Below are 9044 nucleotides of genomic sequence, written 5' to 3' on the forward strand. Positions count from 1 at the left end.
TAATTTACCCATCCAATCATCTGCCCACTCCATTGACACTTCCTGAGTGGGACTAATAACCAAAAACTGCTGTCTAGACAGTGAGGGAGGGAGCCTTGCCCGCCCTATCTACAAGGTTCCTGGTGTTGGGCCCTTAACAGAACAATGGCCTGGGTTTTCCTAACCCTTCCCCTTCCCAGACACTAACTATTCCTTGGTCCATCTTTCTCTCAGCCAATGTCCATTCTGCGTATTCCCTTGGCCTTCATTCACCTTATCTGGACACCTGAATCAAGGTAAACTGGCCTCCCAGACTGCCTCCTCAGGCTCTAAAAGGCCAGTACCCTGTTACACTCCTCTTGGTTTGTCCTGTCTTTCTGGCTCTTTACAGTCTCATTTCTCTGCCCCGCCCCTTCTTTTTGTTTGTCCCTGTATTCAGTCCTCTCCCTAGCTCAGGGATGCAATCGCCTCCCCCCCCCCCACCCCGATATCTATTCCTGGGTTCTTCATCACCACTAACAATAAAAGGGAGGAGACTTCATCTTGCCCTTCTCTCCCTCCTGGATACTGTTGCTGCCGCTATTGGTGACCTGGACACTAGGTTCCTGGCTACAGCTGCCATCCACACAGGGTTATGATTTTTTCCCCCTAACCTGAAATCTCCACTGGGTCTTCTTTGAGTGCTGGTCTCTATGTGTAGTCCACATGTAGGTGCGCATGCACCCCATGTGCCTGAGTCTGGAAATGCTTCAAAGCCATGGCCATTGACCAGCACATGCACAGTCATCTCCTTTGTGCTCCGGACAGAGGGTATAAGAGGCAGTGCGGGGCGATGCCTCTCCAGTTCCTTCTCGCTGCTTCAAGGCCTGAGTCAGAATTGTGTCCTCCTTCCCTCTGTGCAGAACCTGTAAAGTAAAATCTGGGTAAATGGTTTTTATAGCTTAGGTTGGTAGTTATAGTTAGTGTATATAGTATAGAAGTGTCCCCTCCCCAACAATTGATGGATATGCTCCCCACTCCTGGGACTATGCCCCGGGGCGTGGGACTAGGCCCCGTGTCCTCGGATTGAAGAACTGTGTCTCCTGCCCTCTCTCCTTCTCCATCAGGGATGAGCATCAACAGTGCTTGTACTGTCTGGGTGAGGTACATCTTGCTGCAAAGTGCCATCTTTATAAATCCTTCCCACCCAGAATGCAAGAGGCGTGAGAGCCTGATTGAAAAAGTTTCCTGATGGAGGCAGCTATGAGGCCCCGCTCTGACCCGGGCTGGGGAGATTTCGCCCCCTCCTTCCATACATGTACATCTGCCTGAGCCAACTAGTCATGCCCTCCAAGCATGTGCCTTGGCGCAGAGCCTCAAACACCCAAGCCCAAGGATTCTTCTGACAGCGCTCCCCATGAGTGTAAGGGACATGCTCCTGGGCATCAGGGTAGAGACCCACAGAGGCCTGCCCAGAAGAAATGCATTCTCTCCTCAAGCCAATCCAGGTCAGCTGAGACATCCTGGATGGAACCAATGGATAAATTCCTACACTCTCTAAAGGACTCCTACCAATTGCTTCAGTTTTAGGAATCTTAAGTTAGATACATTTGCTGTGATATTTGATGCTCACTAAACATCAGCTACCTGCTTGCAGTTTTGATCAGCAGCTTTCATATTTACTGCAGTTAAAATAAAAAACATTAACATACTGAATTCAACACTGTGCAGAAAGATGAGGAAAAATAAGTTAAGCTAACAAGCTTTATGTAGAACCGTGTGCTCAGATGCCCTTCCCACCTTCCAGAAATTTTTAGATTCTAGCAAACCAAGCCTTCTTAATAGTGCACAACTCTACTCATCCACCGAGGTCTCTTCAAAGATGGTTCCACCCCTTTCCCTTCTCTGACTTCCTACATATTTCGATAATTTTTCTGTTTGTATCCTATTAGGAATAAAAGACACTTGCTGGTCTTATTAATTTCTTTACAAGTTTTTAGAACAGTTAAAGTTTTCATTCACAGATTAAAAATTGAAACTTTATGCTTCTCAGCACCAAAAATCTTTCAAATATATATTATGTTCATGCAGATACTTCAGAGCCACATAAGTTCAGAAACTGAAGCAAGTGGAAAAGAACCCCATGCCCCAGATTAACTCTACTGGGTTGGTTTAAATAAAACAAAAAAGGCAACAAAACAAAGCTGAAAAAAAACACTGGGTTTTTCACAGCCCTGTCCACATGTTGTATCATAGCTCCCCATTCTGTTGATGCTTTCTGCTAAATGATATATCCTTTTCAGCAGACTCAGAAGAGAAGCCAGGACTTGAATGGACTGCCCTTAAGAGTTTACAGTTTAAACCGTGGTCTTGGAGTGGGGCGGGGGATGAGGGGGCAAAGAATGAGATCACAGGACTGAGATTGCTGAGAGCAAGATCCATGCAGTGCTTTGGTTACTCAGTAACATCTTAGTGGTGGATTGTTTCTTTGTTTTAAATATATACAAAATAAAAATGGATCTATTTGATATGTTTGACCATGGTAAGCATTCCTGTAGGAACTGGCCAATCCTTGACAGTTAAATAATTAAAAGAAACATCTCCCCTGTTTGACAGACATAGCACCTCCCAGAGCCACACAATCAGGGACAATACAAGAGCAGAATTTTGAATGAGGTTAGTTGCCCTGATGATAAAAAGTTCCACTGAACTTTTCTACTTCAGGTCACATGTACTTCCCAGGGGACACTAAACCTTGCGCTGTTTTTTTGCACAGGCTGTTTAAAAAGTGAATCCCTCTGTCTCATTGGAAATCTCCGTCACACACACCAAATCCTACCCAGGGACTGCTGTAGTTGCATATTTTAAAAGATTGTTTCACTAAGATCGCCTGTTATCAATGCACCTGTCTTGGCAGACCTGTCATACATAAATCATAAAGCCAGATTAGAACTCTCAGCCTATGAAGCATTAACATGTGAATGACCATTTATCTGGAGTTCGTTTTTACATACAGTTTTGTAAATGTGCTTTTGAAAAGCATGGGCTTGGCAGAGTTGATATTTAAAGTCTATTTATCCAGGGAACAGGTACAGTAAGGCAGTAACAACACAGGTTTCCCGAACACTACCCTGCTAGTGTCCTCACTCCTGACCTGCAGATCATAGTTTAAGCTCTATGCTTGTTCTCTTAGCTGAGTGCCAGTAAGGGTGCCAAGCACGATGGGGTATTTTGTTAGGCGGGTACTGGACTAACACAATTAAGTGACTTACTCAGCTCATTCTTCTACTTCAGAAAAGAGCAAGATCTGGAAAACCTGCCTTATAGTGAGAGACTTAAAAAAATCAACCCGCTTAGCTCATCAAAGAGCAGGTTAAGAAGTAATTTGATCACAGTTCACCAGTAGCTACATGGGGAGAAGATTTCCGATATTAGAGGGCTCTTTAACCTAGCAAACAAAGCACAGTGAGATCCAACGGCTGGAAGTTGAACTCAGATTCAGACTGGAAATGTGGCACTAATATGGCATTAATAGTGAGGTAATGAAATACTGAAACAATTTACGAAGGGATGTGGTGGATTCTCCATGACTTGAAGTCTTTAAGTTAGGACTGGATGTCTGCCTAAAGGAGATGCTCTAGCTCAACCAGAAGTTATGTGTTTACTGTAGAAACCACTTGGTGAAATGGAAGCCAGAGTAGATAATCAAATGTTCACTTCTGGCCTTAAAATGTATGAATTGTAATATGCTGTTAAGTGCCTCCGCTTCAGGGAATTACGTTAGGGAATTATTGGGAAGTATTTTCAAGTAGAAAAAACTGAAAGCTCAATAGCACTAGAGAGCTAGGTTGTGCCGTGTTTAACTTACCATTAGCGCTGGAAGACTTGACTCTTTTTATCATAGACTCATAGAATCATGGGGTTGGAAGGGACCTCAGGAGGTCATCTAGTCGAACACCCTGCTCAAAGCAGGACCAATCCCCAACTAAATCATCCCAGCCAGGGCTTTGTCAAGCCTGACGTAATTTGTCAATTCCCTAACGTAAAACCTCTAAGGATCATCAGTGCCTCTGGCAGAAATTAGGGTGAGTCACACACTGTGCTTCCTAATTATTACAGGAATAGCTCAACTTAAACAGAAAGAGTTTATAATCGAGCCCTGTTGTCAAGTTTCCAAAGGCATGACACCTGGAAACTCACTGTTTCTAGGAGTTGGGTACAGAGAGCACAATGCCTTGTGTGGTGACAGGAGGCAGGCCAGGTGGGTATGTATTCTGGACAAGTCTTAACCTGATCTATCTCCCAGTCCCTGCTGATGAAACCTCTGTTCTGTGCTTCTCTAGTCTCGTGCCTACCTTGTGTCCTCCCTGGTGCTGTGTTGGATGGGTGAGAACGGTAGAGTAGTTAGTGAAGGAAGAAGTTGGGCGCTCAGAGGAAGGAAAGAGACAAATCCTGTAGATAGAAGGGGGCCAGGGGCAGATTGAGTTGAGAAGCTGTTAGGGGACTGTGGTAAAATAAGGCACATAGGAGTAGATTGGATGTCTTGTGTGGAAGGATTAATAGCTGGTAGAAGATGAGGATGCTTTAAGGTGCGGTGAGACAGATGGATGAGAAACTGAAGAGGAGCTCAAAGGGTAAAATGAAACACAATAATATAGTGGGTCCAGTGATATAAGGCAGATTTTTTTTAAAGAATTCCGTAGCTACTGAAAGATACTACACTGCTCAGAGATTAACTTAAATACTATGATGGGGAGGGCCATATAAAAATAGAAAACACACAAGTAATTCAATAAGCATGAATTATAGCCACATCATTGTATACAAAACAATTGTCAGAGGACAGGCCATTATTTTCAGACAGAGAGTGCAGGCATAGTACATTTTTTGTTTCCTGTCCTTTGGAAGAATGAAAATGATTGTTCAATATTAACCAACAAAGCAGCATTCTGGATTTCAGCAGTGGAAAAAGTTAATCGGTTACAACTCTTCTGCACATTAGGGCCGGTATAGATTATATCACAGCTTCAGCCATCCGTGGAACACTTATTTTCTTGTATATATTAAGATAATCAATAAAATACTTTAAATAGCAGGCTACAGCAGACAAGATCATAACTTAGATGAGGTTGGCTAACCTTTAGTGTCTGAAAATATAGATATTAAAACAAACAGATCATTTATGCATGACTATGAACTATAAACAGTCAGCCACCTTCGGATGAACAGTTACATCCCTAGGAGCCTAGAAGTCTCCTTCAGTGTGTGCATACAGTGCTTTCATCAGAACTGACATCAGAGTACTGCTCTTTTAAAAGCCAGATTAAAAAGGCTATTTAAAAGATATGGGTATTTCTAAGGTCAGGGTTGAGGGGACTGACAGGTCACCTGAAGCTTTTAAGTTCGCAAAGCAGCACATGCCACATTGTTTATTTAGTTAGTTATGTTAGCTTGCTTTTGAACATTTTAGTTTAAGATGACAAGATAGTTTTGCTTTTGCAAGCTGGATGCCTCAGTGGCAGTTGTTTGTTTGTTTGTTTGTTTGTTTTAACCAGTTCTAGGATAAAATAGAGACCCTCCTCCAGAAAAAGAAAAAAAAGAAGAAGCTTTCTTGCAGGTATTTATATTGTCTTTTTGCAGGTAAAAATGAAGTAAATCCCCAAAACATGATAAAATATCTGAGTGTAAAAGACTTCATAGTTATTTGATCATACCAAGTCCCAAACACAAATACAACAGACACACGTCATGAGTGATGCTATGATAGCCACCTAAAATAATCTCACCAAAACCCAAAGTACAGAGCCAAACGCTTTTCCTTCCTTGTGTTGCTTTTAAGCAGAACGATGTCCATTTCTTTTCTGCAAGGTAAACCAGGTTATTAATCTGATCCTAATCATTTTAGCAAGACTTTGAGATAGACAAATTTCCCCTTTGTTGTGGACTCTTTGAGGGCCTTAGGTTTGCATTCCTATGAAGTTCTTCCAAGCAACAATCCCCGTGCATTAAATTAATCTTTTTTCTCTCTCTCTCTGACTTTGGAGACTGAAGTTTAGTTTACTACCTGCAGCACATTCCATTTCAGATGCTGGTTTGTTTGTTTTTTAAGACAAAACAAAGACCCTTTATTGAAGATTATGTCAGCTGCTTTATCTGAGAGAGTGCAGGGGTTGTGTACTGCATAACAAAGCTATACAATGCACACTTTATGCTAGCAGGGTGCAATTTAATCCATATTTAGTTTAGACATGAGTGTTGGCAAAACCTTCTTGGCCTTCACAGTGCATAGGAGCCATTTTGATTATGTCCTGTGATGCAGTGCCTTCAATAAGATAAAAATAATAGCAGGTGGATTTGCCAGTGATCCTGCTGTTAATCCCATTTATTCACCACTGATGTGACTAAGGGACATGTTCATCATAGTGTCTTGATAAAGGGGGGTAGCTGATTGAGGGCATGCTAAGCCTCATAGCAAATGACACAACTTCTCCAATAGAGTCACAGGGGTAAGATTTAGATTTTTCACATCATCTGATTTTTATAAATCCTTCCCCATCACAGCTGGAAATGTTTGTGTTGACCTGCAAAAGGGAGAATCAACTTGTTCAAAAGTTTGTAAATGAATTTTTTCTAAAGCACTGGTTGAAACAGACTTAAAAACGTGCAGCTTTTAGAAAATGCTTACCTCTATCCTGAGTCTTACATTATAAAGTGTTCTATTTCCTCTATCTGGCTAGTGCCCAGTTCCCAATTTCAGTTCACAGCTGGACAAGTCCGGTGCAGTATATACATTTTTGTATCTCATTGGCAACAACAAATTATTATTTAATATATAGCAAATAACATCTTGAAATCGCTTTATATAATCAGCAGTTTAAGGGATAACACTGGGTAAAAGCTTAGGAAAATCAGGCCCGTGGAAGTGAAGAAAACACTGCTCATATTTGCCCAAGGCCAATGTAAATTAGTGGAAATATACAATTGGGTTTAGATTTTTATCTAGAATCTTGCTCTCCCTCTTTCTCTCTCCATATATGTACATTTGTTTTGTATATATAATGTATATATAAACACACAAACAGACACATATATATAAAATCACTAAATAAAATTAAAATTAAGTGAGTGCAAGCTAATAGGGTGCAGTTTTATCAGTGTCAGTTTGGTGTTATCGCATGGCTCCTGAGTAGTGAACCCACATGCAATTTACACAAGTCATGTGCTGATAAAACCTTTATGCCAAACACTTATTCTGCATGTGCCACAGGTTACCAACAATCTACCTTTGGAGAGTTAAATATTTATTTGATTTTTTAAATATATCTCTGCCTGTAAAGTCAGTTGCCTTAGTTAGCGGTAGCCCAAAGCTACAGGGAAGAAAAACAATAACCAGTTAAATAAAACACCTCTAAAAGTGACATACAAGAGCTTTTCTATACATAAAATGGCTTGTGAACAGCTTCCAGGGACTGAGCAAGTACTGTCCCTCCCACTGGGAATCTTCCATTTTTAAGCATATCAAGCTGCCATTTCTAACTCTGCAGGGTGGCAACATATTGGAATTTTAATTATGTTTTGGGTCCTGGACTGAATATACCACTGCACCGTGGGCCAGGCCTGTGTAATTTCTTAGTGGGGAGTGAGTGGGAGGAGGGTGGTTCCCCTGTTGAGGGGCTAGAAAGAGCTCTGTTTTGGAGACAGGTTAAGTTTAAAATGGCAGCTGTTTGACATTGCACTCAGGTTGGAATAATATCCTGGGGGATGGATTAATGGGCAGGGGACAGGTGATGTGTGTGATTCAGCACCTGGTTATTGCAACAAAGGTGCCACACATAAAAAACCAGTCTTCTCTACTGAGCTCTCTGGGGCAGGGATTGTGTTTTTGTGTTCACTCCCTGGTACTTTGAGACACTGATCCCTGATTGGGGTCCTTAGGTGCCACCACAAGAGAACTAATGAATGAATAATAATGACAGAGTTAGAGACTGCCCTGGATGTCATGACCTTGTTTACCTTAAAAGGTCACGTGACAGAGGTCAGTAGCCACTGGAGTCAGTGGCCACTAGTACACATTTCCCTGTCACACGTAAGCAGAATCAGGCTGAGCTCTACCCTGACATCTGGTGGCGAGTCATGGCGGGTTGTGGAAAAGAACTTCAGGGGCTGATCTCACATGCATAGGCTCACCCACCCTGCCTAGATGGTCACTTTGGCTCAGCATTATTCATAAAAAAGGAAGCGTAGACATCTGTGTCCAGTTGAAATTACAGTGGGAACATGAGCATGCAGAATCTAGTTGCCCAAGTTCTTTGCAATGATCAGAACGTTCACAATAAGATTGATTTTATATAAAGTTCGATGTGACCATTTCACATATTGCCCTGACTGGTAGCCATAGTTACCATTCGCCCTCTTGGTATTAAAGGAGCAATTGTATGACAAGTATGTGAACGTGTGAAATGAACACATACTACTAAATTGTTTCTCAGACATCCTGCATTAGTTATCCGATAACAAAAAGGAAAGGGAGATATTTTATTGAGCTGATTATACTCAGAAGATCCAAAAAAAAAGGTTCAGAGGCATCATTTTCATAGGTCCTGTATTTGCAGCGATGTCATAAAAGCTGGGGAATGAATCCACTTATCCTTCACCAGTCAGAGAAAAGGGGATTGTAGATTCTAGCTGTTCTTTTAACCCATATAAACTCCATGCTGGGCCATAGAGAATGAGCCAGGATACTGAAGTGCTACAGAATAAACAGCATTTAATGCATTGATTTTATTTTTACTAATGAGTATTAGTACGTGTGTGGGCAGGGGGGTGCGGTTAACTTATTTCTGACTAACCCTTGGCTGAGCTTGAAGGTCTGTCAAAGGCGTAGGTCTGTCTGGCCATTTTAAAGTTCTAGAACAAGAGGAAAAAGAAGTTGGCTAGTTGAAGCTTTTCTATAGTCATATAACAAACCTCGGTAGTTTTTTTACAATTACATTTGACGAGCTTTTACTCCATGTGGGAAGACTGGGGACTAATGAAAGACAACCTACCCAAATCCTAGTTTAAAAAGCACAAGTACAAAAAATGTG

The sequence above is a fragment of the Chelonia mydas genome, chromosome 1 (assembly GCF_015237465.2).
Source record: "Chelonia mydas isolate rCheMyd1 chromosome 1, rCheMyd1.pri.v2, whole genome shotgun sequence".
Taxonomy (NCBI): Eukaryota; Metazoa; Chordata; order Testudines; family Cheloniidae; genus Chelonia; species Chelonia mydas.